The 13,474-nt window shown below is 32.0% G+C and overlaps 11 non-coding genes across 11 annotated transcripts; all 11 read right to left on the bottom strand.

The window, feature by feature from the left end:
* Positions 1 to 831: 831 nt before the first annotated feature.
* TRNAW-CCA (transfer RNA tryptophan (anticodon CCA)) lies at positions 832 to 903 on the bottom strand. The gene has a single exon. It is a non-coding gene; the product is annotated as a tRNA-Trp (tRNA).
* A 1,150-nt stretch (positions 904 to 2,053) lies between these two features.
* On the bottom strand, positions 2,054 to 2,125 carry TRNAW-CCA (transfer RNA tryptophan (anticodon CCA)). Its single transcript has one exon. It is a non-coding gene; the product is annotated as a tRNA-Trp (tRNA).
* Positions 2,126 to 3,275: 1,150 nt separating this feature from the next.
* TRNAW-CCA (transfer RNA tryptophan (anticodon CCA)) lies at positions 3,276 to 3,347 on the bottom strand. Its single transcript has one exon. It is a non-coding gene; the product is annotated as a tRNA-Trp (tRNA).
* A 1,150-nt stretch (positions 3,348 to 4,497) lies between these two features.
* On the bottom strand, positions 4,498 to 4,569 carry TRNAW-CCA (transfer RNA tryptophan (anticodon CCA)). The gene has a single exon. It is a non-coding gene; the product is annotated as a tRNA-Trp (tRNA).
* Positions 4,570 to 5,719: 1,150 nt separating this feature from the next.
* TRNAW-CCA (transfer RNA tryptophan (anticodon CCA)) lies at positions 5,720 to 5,791 on the bottom strand. Its single transcript has one exon. It is a non-coding gene; the product is annotated as a tRNA-Trp (tRNA).
* Positions 5,792 to 6,941: 1,150 nt separating this feature from the next.
* On the bottom strand, positions 6,942 to 7,013 carry TRNAW-CCA (transfer RNA tryptophan (anticodon CCA)). Its single transcript has one exon. It is a non-coding gene; the product is annotated as a tRNA-Trp (tRNA).
* Positions 7,014 to 8,163: 1,150 nt separating this feature from the next.
* On the bottom strand, positions 8,164 to 8,235 carry TRNAW-CCA (transfer RNA tryptophan (anticodon CCA)). The gene has a single exon. It is a non-coding gene; the product is annotated as a tRNA-Trp (tRNA).
* A 1,150-nt stretch (positions 8,236 to 9,385) lies between these two features.
* On the bottom strand, positions 9,386 to 9,457 carry TRNAW-CCA (transfer RNA tryptophan (anticodon CCA)). Its single transcript has one exon. It is a non-coding gene; the product is annotated as a tRNA-Trp (tRNA).
* Positions 9,458 to 10,607: 1,150 nt separating this feature from the next.
* TRNAW-CCA (transfer RNA tryptophan (anticodon CCA)) lies at positions 10,608 to 10,679 on the bottom strand. The gene has a single exon. It is a non-coding gene; the product is annotated as a tRNA-Trp (tRNA).
* Positions 10,680 to 11,760: 1,081 nt separating this feature from the next.
* On the bottom strand, positions 11,761 to 11,832 carry TRNAW-CCA (transfer RNA tryptophan (anticodon CCA)). Its single transcript has one exon. It is a non-coding gene; the product is annotated as a tRNA-Trp (tRNA).
* A 1,081-nt stretch (positions 11,833 to 12,913) lies between these two features.
* Positions 12,914 to 12,985, bottom strand: TRNAW-CCA (transfer RNA tryptophan (anticodon CCA)). Its single transcript has one exon. It is a non-coding gene; the product is annotated as a tRNA-Trp (tRNA).
* Between the last annotated feature and the right edge of the window lie 489 nt (positions 12,986 to 13,474).

Here is a 13,474-nt window from a genome sequence, read left to right as displayed (position 1 = left end):
ATTTAGAGTTGGCCTTCAAGTAACATATTCTCTAAACTGGATATTTTTTGTATAATAATTATGAGAACTGATAAGAATGTGAGTTATTTAATGACTATGTGCTAGTGATATAGGTATCAGTTTGAGGTATAATCACATTATTGAAAGTAGATAACAATCTTGGTAATTAGTTTCTAGTATAGTATTATTGGGCAGAATAGAGCATTTTATCTTCAAAATGATAACCGACCCTGACGTGATTTGAACACGCAACCTTCTAATCTTGAGTCAGATGAGCTAACGTTGCCTCTTATTAAAACTGATTCAGTAGATTTTCTGGTGGTTTATATTACAAATGGTTCATCTGCTTATGCTAAACCTTGAATTAGGTAGTTGTCAAGCAAACAAGCTTACATCCTTGGTATCAAAACAAAAAGATATGTATTCTGGTTTTTCCTTCAGTGTAGAGTTTTTATGCCTCATAGTATATGTCATGTGAATGGAAAAAGTCATCTTTAAAATCAAATTGGTACTAAATGTATTTCTAAAAAAGACAAGTGACGGCAGTGATCCAAAATTGATCCAGAAAAGCTAATTGCTTTTAAATGTATTGTTACATTACAGACATTTAGAGTTGGCCTTCAAGTAACGTATTCTCTAAACTGGATATTTTTAGTATTATAATTATGAGAACTGATAAGAAGGTGAGATATTTAATGACTATGTGCTAGTGATATAGGTATCAGTTTGAGCTATAATCACATTATTGAAAGTAGACAGCAATCTTAGTATTTAGTTTCTTGTATAGTATTTTTTTGGCAGAAAAGAGCATTTAATCTTCAAAATGACAACTGACCCCGACGTGATTTGAACAAGCAACCTTCTGATCTGGAGTCAGACGCGCTACCGTTGCGCCACGAGGTCTCTTGTTAAATCCAATTCAGTAGATTTTTCTGGTGGTTTATATTACAAATAGATCATCTGCTTATACTAAACCTTGAATTAGGTAGTTGTCAAGCAAACAAACCTTCATCCTCGGTAACAAAACAAAAAGATATGTCTGGTGGTTTTTCCTTTAGTGTATAATTTTTATTCATCACAGTATAGGTCATTTGAATGGAAAAAGTCATCCATAAAATCAAATTGGTACTAAATGTATTGTTAAAATAGACAAGTGATGGTAGTGATCCAAAATTGATCCAGAAAAGCTAATTGCTTTTAAATGTATTGTTACATTACAGACATTTAGAGTTGGCCTTCAAGTAACGTATTCTCTAAACTGGATATTTTTTGTATAATAATTATGAGAACTGATAAGAATGTGAGTTATTTGATGACTATGTGCTAGTGATATAGGTATCAGTTTGAGGTATAATCACATTATTGAAAGTAGATAACAATCTTGGTAATTAGTTTCTAGTATAGTATTTTTGGGCAGAATAGAGCTTTTTATCTTCAAAATGATAACCGACCCTGACGTGATTTGAACACGCAACCTTCTAATATTGAGTCAGATGAGCTAACGTTGCCTCTTATTAAAACTGATTCAGTAGATTTTCTGGTGGTTTATATTACAAATAGTTCATCTGCTTATGCTAAACCTTGAATTAGGTAGTTGTCAAGCAAACAAGCTTACATCCTTGGTATCAAAACAAAAAGATATGTATTCTGGTTTTTCCTTCAGTGTAGAGTTTTTATGCCTCATAGTATACGTCATGTGAATGGAAAAAGTCATCTTTAAAATCAAATTGGTACTAAATGTATTTCTAAAAAAGACAAGAGACGGCAGTGATCCAAAATTGATCCAGAAAAGCTAATTGCTTTTAAATGTATTGTTACATTACAGACATTTAGAGTTGGCCTTCAAGTAAAGTTTAATCTAAACTGGATATTTTTAGTATTATAATTATGAGAACTGATAAGAAGGTGAGATATTTAATGACTATGTGCTAGTGATATAGGTATCAGTTTGAGCTATAATCACATTATTGAAAGTAGACAGCATTCTTAGTATTTAGTTTCTTGTATAGTATTTTTTTGGCAGAAAAGAGCATTTAATCTTCTAAATGACAACTGACCCCGACGTGATTTGAACACGCAACCTTCTGATCTGGAGTCAGACGCGCTACCGTTGCGCCACGAGGTCTCTTGTTAAATCTGATTCTGTAGATTTTTCTGGTGGTTTATATTACAAATAGATCATCTGCTTATACTAAACCTTGAATTAGGTAGTTGTCAAGCAAACAAACCTACATCCTCGGTAACAAAACAAAAAGATATGTCTGGTGGTTTTTCCTTTAGGGTATAATTTTGAATCATCACAGTATAGGTCATTTGAATGGAAAAAGTCATCCATAAAATCAAATTGGTACTAAATGTATCGTTAAAATAGACAAGTGATGGTAGTGATCCAAAATTGATCCAGAAAAGATCATTGCTTTTAAATGTATTGTTACATTACAGACATTTAGAGTTGGCCTTCAAGTAACATATTCTCTAAACTGGATATTTTTTGTATAATAATTATGAGAACTGATAAGAATGTGAGTTATTTAATGACTATGTGCTAGTGATATAGGTATCAGTTTGAGGTATAATCACATTATTGAAAGTAGATAACAATCTTGGTAATTAGTTTCTAGTATAGTATTATTGGGCAGAATAGAGCATTTTATCTTCAAAATGATAACCGACCCTGACGTGATTTGAACACGCAACCTTCTAATCTTGAGTCAGATGAGCTAACGTTGCCTCTTATTAAAACTGATTCAGTAGATTTTCTGGTGGTTTATATTACAAATGGTTCATCTGCTTATGCTAAACCTTGAATTAGGTAGTTGTCAAGCAAACAAGCTTACATCCTTGGTATCAAAACAAAAAGATATGTATTCTGGTTTTTCCTTCAGTGTAGAGTTTTTATGCCTCATAGTATACGTCATGTGAATGGAAAAAGTCATCTTTAAAGTCAAATTGGTACTAAATGTATTTCTAAAAAAGACAAGTGACGGCAGTGATCCAAAATTGATCCAGAAAAGCTAATTGCTTTTAAATGTATTGTTACATTACAGACATTTAGAGTTGGCCTTCAAGTAACGTATTCTCTAAACTGGATATTTTTAGTATTATAATTATGAGAACTGATAAGAAGGTGAGATATTGAATGACTATGTGCTAGTGATATAGGTATCAGTTTGAGCTATAATCACATTATTGAAAGTAGACAGCAATCTTAGTATTTAGTTTCTTGTATAGTATTTTTTTGGCAGAAAAGAGCATTTAATCTTCAAAATGACAACTGACCCCGACGTGATTTGAACAAGCAACCTTCTGATCTGGAGTCAGACGCGCTACCGTTGCGCCACGAGGTCTCTTGTTAAATCCAATTCAGTAGATTTTTCTGGTGGTTTATATTACAAATAGATCATCTGCTTATACTAAACCTTGAATTAGGTAGTTGTCAAGAAAACAAACCTTCATCCTCGGTAACAAAACAAAAAGATATGTCTGGTGGTTTTTCCTTTAGTGTATAATTTTTATTCATCACAGTATAGGTCATTTGAATGGAAAAAGTCATCCATAAAATCAAATTGGTACTAAATGTATTGTTAAAATAGACAAGTGATGGTAGTGATCCAAAATTGATCCAGAAAAGCTAATTGCTTTTAAATGTATTGTTACATTACAGACATTTAGAGTTGGCCTTCAAGTACCGTATTCTCTAAACTGGATATCTTTTGTATAATAATTATGAGAACTGATAAGAATGTGAGTTATTTGATGACTATGTGCTAGTGATATAGGTATCAGTTTGAGGTATAATCACATTATTGAAAGTAGATAACAATCTTGGTAATTAGTTTCTAGTATAGTATTTTTGGGCAGAATAGAGCTTTTTATCTTCAAAATGATAACCGACCCTGACGTGATTTGAACACGCAACCTTCTAATATTGAGTCAGATGAGCTAACGTTGCCTCTTATTAAAACTGATTCAGTAGATTTTCTGGTGGTTTATATTACAAATAGTTCATCTGCTTATGCTAAACCTTGAATTAGGTAGTTGTCAAGCAAACAAGCTTACATCCTTGGTATCAAAACAAAAAGATATGTATTCTGGTTTTTCCTTCAGTGTAGAGTTTTTATGCCTCATAGTATACGTCATGTGAATGGAAAAAGTCATCTTTAAAATCAAATTGGTACTAAATGTATTTCTAAAAAAGACAAGAGACGGCAGTGATCCAAAATTGATCCAGAAAAGCTAATTGCTTTTAAATGTATTGTTACATTACAGACATTTAGAGTTGGCCTTCAAGTAAAGTTTAATCTAAACTGGATATTTTTAGTATTATAATTATGAGAACTGATAAGAAGGTGAGATATTTAATGACTATGTGCTAGTGATATAGGTATCAGTTTGAGCTATAATCACATTATTGAAAGTAGACAGCATTCTTAGTATTTAGTTTCTTGTATAGTATTTTTTTGGCAGAAAAGAGCATTTAATCTTCTAAATGACAACTGACCCCGACGTGATTTGAACACGCAACCTTCTGATCTGGAGTCAGACGCGCTACCGTTGCGCCACGAGGTCTCTTGTTAAATCTGATTCTGTAGATTTTTCTGGTGGTTTATATTACAAATAGATCATCTGCTTATACTAAACCTTGAATTAGGTAGTTGTCAAGCAAACAAACCTACATCCTCGGTAACAAAACAAAAAGATATGTCTGGTGGTTTTTCCTTTAGGGTATAATTTTGAATCATCACAGTATAGGTCATTTGAATGGAAAAAGTCATCCATAAAATCAAATTGGTACTAAATGTATCGTTAAAATAGACAAGTGATGGTAGTGATCCAAAATTGATCCAGAAAAGATCATTGCTTTTAAATGTATTGTTACATTACAGACATTTAGAGTTGGCCTTCAAGTAACATATTCTCTAAACTGGATATTTTTTGTATAATAATTATGAGAACTGATAAGAATGTGAGTTATTTAATGACTATGTGCTAGTGATATAGGTATCAGTTTGAGGTATAATCACATTATTGAAAGTAGATAACAATCTTGGTAATTAGTTTCTAGTATAGTATTATTGGGCAGAATAGAGCATTTTATCTTCAAAATGATAACCGACCCTGACGTGATTTGAACACGCAACCTTCTAATCTTGAGTCAGATGAGCTAACGTTGCCTCTTATTAAAACTGATTCAGTAGATTTTCTGGTGGTTTATATTACAAATGGTTCATCTGCTTATGCTAAACCTTGAATTAGGTAGTTGTCAAGCAAACAAGCTTACATCCTTGGTATCAAAACAAAAAGATATGTATTCTGGTTTTTCCTTCAGTGTAGAGTTTTTATGCCTCATAGTATACGTCATGTGAATGGAAAAAGTCATCTTTAAAGTCAAATTGGTACTAAATGTATTTCTAAAAAAGACAAGTGACGGCAGTGATCCAAAATTGATCCAGAAAAGCTAATTGCTTTTAAATGTATTGTTACATTACAGACATTTAGAGTTGGCCTTCAAGTAACGTATTCTCTAAACTGGATATTTTTAGTATTATAATTATGAGAACTGATAAGAAGGTGAGATATTGAATGACTATGTGCTAGTGATATAGGTATCAGTTTGAGCTATAATCACATTATTGAAAGTAGACAGCAATCTTAGTATTTAGTTTCTTGTATAGTATTTTTTTGGCAGAAAAGAGCATTTAATCTTCAAAATGACAACTGACCCCGACGTGATTTGAACAAGCAACCTTCTGATCTGGAGTCAGACGCGCTACCGTTGCGCCACGAGGTCTCTTGTTAAATCCAATTCAGTAGATTTTTCTGGTGGTTTATATTACAAATAGATCATCTGCTTATACTAAACCTTGAATTAGGTAGTTGTCAAGAAAACAAACCTTCATCCTCGGTAACAAAACAAAAAGATATGTCTGGTGGTTTTTCCTTTAGTGTATAATTTTTATTCATCACAGTATAGGTCATTTGAATGGAAAAAGTCATCCATAAAATCAAATTGGTACTAAATGTATTGTTAAAATAGACAAGTGATGGTAGTGATCCAAAATTGATCCAGAAAAGCTAATTGCTTTTAAATGTATTGTTACATTACAGACATTTAGAGTTGGCCTTCAAGTACCGTATTCTCTAAACTGGATATCTTTTGTATAATAATTATGAGAACTGATAAGAATGTGAGTTATTTGATGACTATGTGCTAGTGATATAGGTATCAGTTTGAGGTATAATCACATTATTGAAAGTAGATAACAATCTTGGTAATTAGTTTCTAGTATAGTATTTTTGGGCAGAATAGAGCTTTTTATCTTCAAAATGATAACCGACCCTGACGTGATTTGAACACGCAACCTTCTAATATTGAGTCAGATGAGCTAACGTTGCCTCTTATTAAAACTGATTCAGTAGATTTTCTGGTGGTTTATATTACAAATAGTTCATCTGCTTATGCTAAACCTTGAATTAGGTAGTTGTCAAGCAAACAAGCTTACATCCTTGGTATCAAAACAAAAAGATATGTATTCTGGTTTTTCCTTCAGTGTAGAGTTTTTATGCCTCATAGTATACGTCATGTGAATGGAAAAAGTCATCTTTAAAATCAAATTGGTACTAAATGTATTTCTAAAAAAGACAAGAGACAGCAGTGATCCAAAATTGATCCAGAAAAGCTAATTGCTTTTAAATGGATTGTTACATTACAGACATTTAGAGTTGGCCTTCAAGTAAAGTTTAATCTAAACTGGATATTTTTAGTATTATAATTATGAGAACTGATAAGAAGGTGAGATATTTAATGACTATGTGCTAGTGATATAGGTATAAGTTTGAGCTATAATCACATTATTGAAAGTAGACAGCATTCTTAGTATTTAGTTTCTTGTATAGTATTTTTTTGGCAGAAAAGAGCATTTAATCTTCTAAATGACAACTGACCCCGACGTGATTTGAACACGCAACCTTCTGATCTGGAGTCAGACGCGCTACCGTTGCGCCACGAGGTCTCTTGTTAAATCTGATTCTGTAGATTTTTCTGGTGGTTTATATTACAAATAGATCATCTGCTTATACTAAACCTTGAATTAGGTAGTTGTCAAGCAAACAAACCTACATCCTCGGTAACAAAACAAAAAGATATGTCTGGTGGTTTTTCCTTTAGTGTATAATTTTGAATCATCACAGTATAGGTCATTTGAATGGAAAAAGTCATCCATAAAATCAAATTGGTACTAAATGTATTGTTAAAATAGACAAGTGATGGTAGTGATCCAAAATTGATCCAGAAAAGCTCATTGCTTTTAAATGTATTGTTACATTACAGACATTTAGAGTTGGCCTTCAAGTAACATATTCTCTAAACTGGATATTTTTTGTATAATAATTATGAGAACTGATAAGAATGTGAGTTATTTAATGACTATGTGCTAGTGATATAGGTATCAGTTTGAGGTATAATCACATTATTGAAAGTAGATAACAATATTGGTAATTAGTTTCTAGTATAGTATTTTTGGGCAGAATAGAGCATTTTATCTTCAAAATGATAACCGATCCTGACGTGATTTGAACACGCAACCTTCTAATATTGAGTCAGATGAGCTAACGTTGCCTCTTATTAAAACTGATTCAGTAGATTTTCTGGTGGTTTATATTACAAATAGTTCACTTGCTTATGCTAAACCTTGAATTAGGTAGTTGTCAAGCAAACAAGCTTACATCCTTGGTATCAAAACAAAAAGATATGTATTCTGGTTTTTCTTTCAGTGTAGAGTTTTTATGCCTCATAGTATACGTCATGTGAATGGAAAAAGTCATCTTTAAAATCAAATTGGTACTAAATGTATTTCTAAAAAAGACAAGAGACGGCAGTGATCCAAAATTGATCCAGAAAAGCTAATTGCTTTTAAATGTATTGTTACATTACAGACATTTAGAGTTGGCCTTCAAGTAAAGTTTAATCTAAACTGGATATTTTTAGTATTATAATTATGAGAACTGATAAGAAGGTGAGATATTTAATGACTATGTGCTTGTGATATAGGTATCAGTTTGAGCTATAATCACATTATTGAAAGTAGACAGCATTCTTAGTATTTAGTTTCTTGTATAGTATTTTTTTGGCAGAAAAGAGCAGTTAATCTTTTAAATGACAACTGACCCCGACGTGATTTGAACACGCAACCTTCTGATCTGGAGTCAGACGCGCTACAGTTGCGCCACGAGGTCTCTTGTTAAATCTATTTCTGTAGATTTTTCTGTTGGTTTATATTACAAATAGATCAGCTGCTTATACTAAACCTTGAATTAGGTAGTTGTCAAGCAAACAAACCTACATCCTCGGTAACAAAACAAAAAGATATGTCTGGTGGTTTTTCCTTTAGTGTATAATTTTGATTCATCACAGTATAGGTCATTTGAATGGAAAAAGTCATCCATAAAATCAAATTGGTACTAAATGTATTGTTAAAATACACAAGTGATGGTAGTGATCCAAAATTGATCCAGAAAAGATCATTGCTTTTAAATGTATTGTTACATTACAGACATTTAGAGTTGGCCTTCAAGTAACATATTATCTAAACTGGATATTTTTTGTATAATAATTATGAGAACTGATAAGAATGTGAGTTATTTAATGACTATGTGCTAGTGATATAGGTATCAGTTTGAGGTATAATCACATTATTGAAAGTAGATAAAAATCTTGGTAATTAGTTTCTAGTATAGTATTATTGGGCAGAATAGAGCATTTTATCTTCAAAATGATAACCGACCCTGACGTGATTTGAACACGCAACCTTCTAATCTTGAGTCAGATGAGCTAACGTTGCCTCTTATTAAAAATGATTCAGTAGATTTTCTGGTGGTTTATATTACAAATGGTTCATCTGCTTATGCTAAACCTTGAATTAGGTAGTTGTCAAGCAAACAAGCTTACATCCTTGGTATCAAAACAAAAAGATATGTATTCTGGTTTTTCCTTCAGTGTAGAGTTTTTATGCCTCATAGTATACGTCATGTGAATGGAAAAAGTCATCTTTAAAATCAAATTGGTACTAAATGTATTTCTAAAAAAGACAAGTGACGGCAGTGATCCAAAATTGATCCAGAAAAGCTAATTGCTTTTAAATGTATTGTTACATTACAGACATTTAGAGTTGGCCTTCAAGTAACGTATTCTCTAAACTGGATATTTTTAGTATTATAATTATGAGAACTGATAAGAAGGTGAGATATTTAATGACTATGTGCTAGTGATATAGGTATCAGTTTGAGCTATAATCACATTATTGAAAGTAGACAGCATTCTTAGTATTTAGTTTCTTGTATAGTGTTTTTTTGGCAGAAAAGAGCATTTAATCTTCAAAATGACAACTGACCCCGACGTGATTTGAACACGCAACCTTCTGATCTGGAGTCAGACGTGCTACCGTTGCGCCACGAGGTCTCTTGTTAAATCTGCTTCTGTAGATTTTTCTGGTGGTTTATATTAAAAATAGATCATCTGCTTATACTAAACCTTGAATTAGGTAGTTGTCAAGCAAACAAACCTACATCCTCGGTAACAAAACAAAAAGATATGTCTGGTGGTTTTTCCTTTAGTGTATAATTTTTATTCATCACAGTATAGGTCATTTGAATGGAAAAAGTCATCCATAAAATCAAATTGGTACTAAATGTATTGTTAAAATAGACAAGTGATGGTAGTGATCCAAAATTGATCCAGAAAAGCTAATTGCTTTTAAATGTATTGTTACATTACAGACATTTAGAGATGGCCTTCAAGTAACGTATTCTCTAAACTGGATATTTTTTGTATAATAATTATGAGAACTGCTAAGAATGTGAGTTATTTAATGACTATGTGCTAGTGATATAGGTATCAGTTTGAGGTATAATCACATTATTGAAAGTAGATAACAATCTTGGTAATTAGTTTCTAGTATAGTATTATTGGGCAGAATAGAGCATTTTATCTTCAAAATGATAACCGACCCTGACGTGATTTGAACACGCAACCTTCTAATCTTGAGTCAGATGAGCTAACGTTGCCTCTTATTAAAACTGATTCAGTAGATTTTCTGGTGGTTTATATTACAAATGGTTCATCTGCTTATGCTAAACCTTGAATTAGGTAGTTGTCAAGCAGACAAACCTACATCCTTGGTAACAAAACAAAAAGATATGTATTCTGGTTTTTCCTTCAGTGTAGAGTTTTTATACCTCATAGTATACGTCATGTGAATGGAAAAAGTCATCTTTAAAATCAAATTGGTACTAAATGTATTTCTAAAAAAGACAAGTGACGGCAGTGATCCAAAATTGATCCAGAAAAGCTAATTGCTTTTAAATGTATTGTTACATTACAGACATTTAGAGTTGGCCTTCAAGTAACGTATTCTCTAAACTGGATATTTTTAGTATTATAATTATGAGAACTGATAAGAAGGTGAGATATTTAATGACTATGTGCTAGTGATATAGGTATCAGTTTGAGCTATAATCACATTATTGAAAGTAGATAGCAATCTTAGTATTTAGTTTCTTGTATAGTATTTTTTTGGCAGAAAAGAGCATTTTATCTTCAAAATGACAACTGACCCCGATGTGATTTGAACAAGCAACCTTCTGATCTGGAGTCAGACGCGCTACCGTTGCGCCACGAGGTCTCTTGTTAAATCCCATTCAGTAGATTTTTCTGGTGGTTTATATTACAAATAGATCATCTGCTTATACTAAACCTTGAATTAGGTAGTTGTCAAGCAAACAAACCTTCATCCTCGGTAACAAAACAAAAAGATATGTCTGGTGGTTTTTCCTTTAGTGTATAATTTTTATTCATCACAGTATAGGTCATTTGAATGGAAAAAGTCATCCAGAAAAGCTAATTGCTTTTAAATGTATTGTTACATTACAGACATTTAGAGTTGGCCTTCAAGTAACGTATTCTCTAAACTGGATATTTTTTGTATAATAATTATGAGAACTGATAAGAATGTGAGTTATTTAATGACTATGTGCTAGTGATATAGGTATCAGTTTGAGGTATAATCACATTATTGAAAGTAGATAACAATCTTGGTAATTAGTTTCTAGTATAGTATTTTTGGGCAGAATAGAGCATTTTATCTTCAAAATGATAACCGACCCTGACGTGATTTGAACACGCAACCTTCTAATCTAGAGTCAGATGAGCTAACGTTGCCTCTTATTAAAACTGATTCAGTAGATTTTCTGGTGGTTTATATTACAAATGGTTCATCTGCTTATGCTAAACCTTGAATTAGGTAGTTGTCAAGCAAACAAGCTTACATCCTTGGTATCAAAACAAAAAGATATGTATTCTGGTTTTTCCTTCAGTGTAGAGTTTTTATGCCTCATAGTATACGTCATGTGAATGGAAAAAGTCATCTTTAAAATCAAATTGGTACTAAATGTATTTCTAAAAAAGACAAGTGACGGCAGTGATCCAAAATTGATCCAGAAAAGCTAATTGCTTTTAAATGTATTGTTACATTACAGACATTTAGAGTTGGCCTTCAAGTAACGTATTCTCTAAACTGGATATATTTAGTATTATAATTATGAGAACTGATAAGAAGGTGAGATATTTAATGACTATGTGCTAGTGATATAGGTATCAGTTTGAGCTATAATCACATTATTGAAAGTAGATAGCAATCTTAGTATTTAGTTTCTTGTATAGTATTTTTTTGGCAGAAAAGAGCATTTTATCTTCAAAATGACAACTGACCCCGATGTGATTTGAACAAGCAACCTTCTGATCTGGAGTCAGACGCGCTACCGTTGCGCCACGAGGTCTCTTGTTAAATCCCATTCAGTAGATTTTTCTGGTGGTTTATATTACAAATAGATCATCTGCTTATACTAAACCTTGAATTAGGTAGTTGTCAAGCAAACAAACCTTCATCCTCGGTAACAAAACAAAAAGATATGTCTGGTGGTTTTTCCTTTAGTGTATAATTTTTATTCATCACAGTATAGGTCATTTGAATGGAAAAAGTCATCCAGAAAAGCTAATTGCTTTTAAATGTATTGTTACATTACAGACATTTAGAGTTGGCCTTCCAGTAACGTATTCTCTAAACTGGATATTTTTTGAATAATAATTATGAGAACTGATAAGAATGTGAGTTATTTAATGACTATGTGCTAGTGATATAGGTATCAGTTTGAGGTATAATCACATTATTATAAGTAGATAACAATCTTGGAAATTAGTTTCTAGTATAGTATTTTTGGGCAGAATAGAGCATTTTATCTTCAAAATGATAACCGATCCTGACGTGATTTGAACACGCAACCTTCTAATATTGAGTCAGATGAGCTAACGTTGCCTCTTATTAAAACTGATTCAGTAGATTTTCTGGTGGTTTATATTACAAATAGTTCATCTGCTTATGCTAAACCTTGAATTAGGTAGTTGTCAAGCAAACAAGCTTACATCCTTGGTATCAAAACAAAAAGATATGTATTCTGGTTTTTCCTTCAGTGTAGAGTTTTTATGCCTCATAGTATACGTCATGTGAATGGAAAAAGTCATCTTTAAAATCAAATTGGTACTAAATGTATTTCTAAAAAAGACAAGAGACGGCAGTGATCCAAAATTGATCCAGAAAAGCTAATTGCTTTTAAATGTATTGTTACATTACAGACATTTAGAGTTGGCCTTCAAGTAAAGTTTAATCTAAACTGGATATTTTTAGTATTATAATTATGAGAACTGAAAAGAATGTGAGATATTTAATGACTATGTGCTAGTGATATAGGTATCAGTTTGAGCTATAATCACATTATTGAAAGTAGACAGCAATCTTAGTATTTAGTTTCTTGTATAGTATTTTTTTGGCAGAAAAGAGCATTTAATCTTCAAAATGACAACTGACCCCGACGTGATTTGAACAAGCAACCTTCTGATCTGGAGTCAGACGCGCTACCGTTGCGCCACGAGGTCTCTTGTTAAATCCAATTCAGTAGATTTTTCTGGTGGTTTATATTACAAATAGATCATCTGCTTATACTAAACCTTGAATTAGGTAGTTGTCAAGCAAACAAACCTACATCCTCGGTAACAAAACAAAAAGATATGTCTGGTGGTTTTTCCTTTAGTGTATAATTTTGATTTATCACAGTATAGGTCATTTGAATGGAAAAAGTCATCCATAAAATCAAATTGGTACTAAATGTATTGTTAAAATAGACAAGTGATGGTAGTGATCCAAAATTGATCCAGAAAAGATCATTGCTTTTAAATGTATTGTTACATTACAGACATTTAGAGTTGGCCTTCAAGTAACGTATTCTCTAAACTGGATATTTTTTGTATAATAATTATGAGAACTGATAAGAATGTGAGTTATTTAATGACTATGTGCTAGTGATATAGGTATCAGTTTGAGGTATAATCACATTATTGAAAGTAGATAACAATCTTGGTAATTAG

The sequence above is a fragment of the Taudactylus pleione genome, unplaced genomic scaffold, assembly GCF_031769625.1.
Source record: "Taudactylus pleione unplaced genomic scaffold, aTauple2 ptg000393l, whole genome shotgun sequence".
In the NCBI taxonomy this organism is placed as follows: domain Eukaryota; kingdom Metazoa; phylum Chordata; class Amphibia; order Anura; family Myobatrachidae; genus Taudactylus; species Taudactylus pleione.
This window is presented reverse-complemented; position numbering and strand designations above follow the sequence as displayed.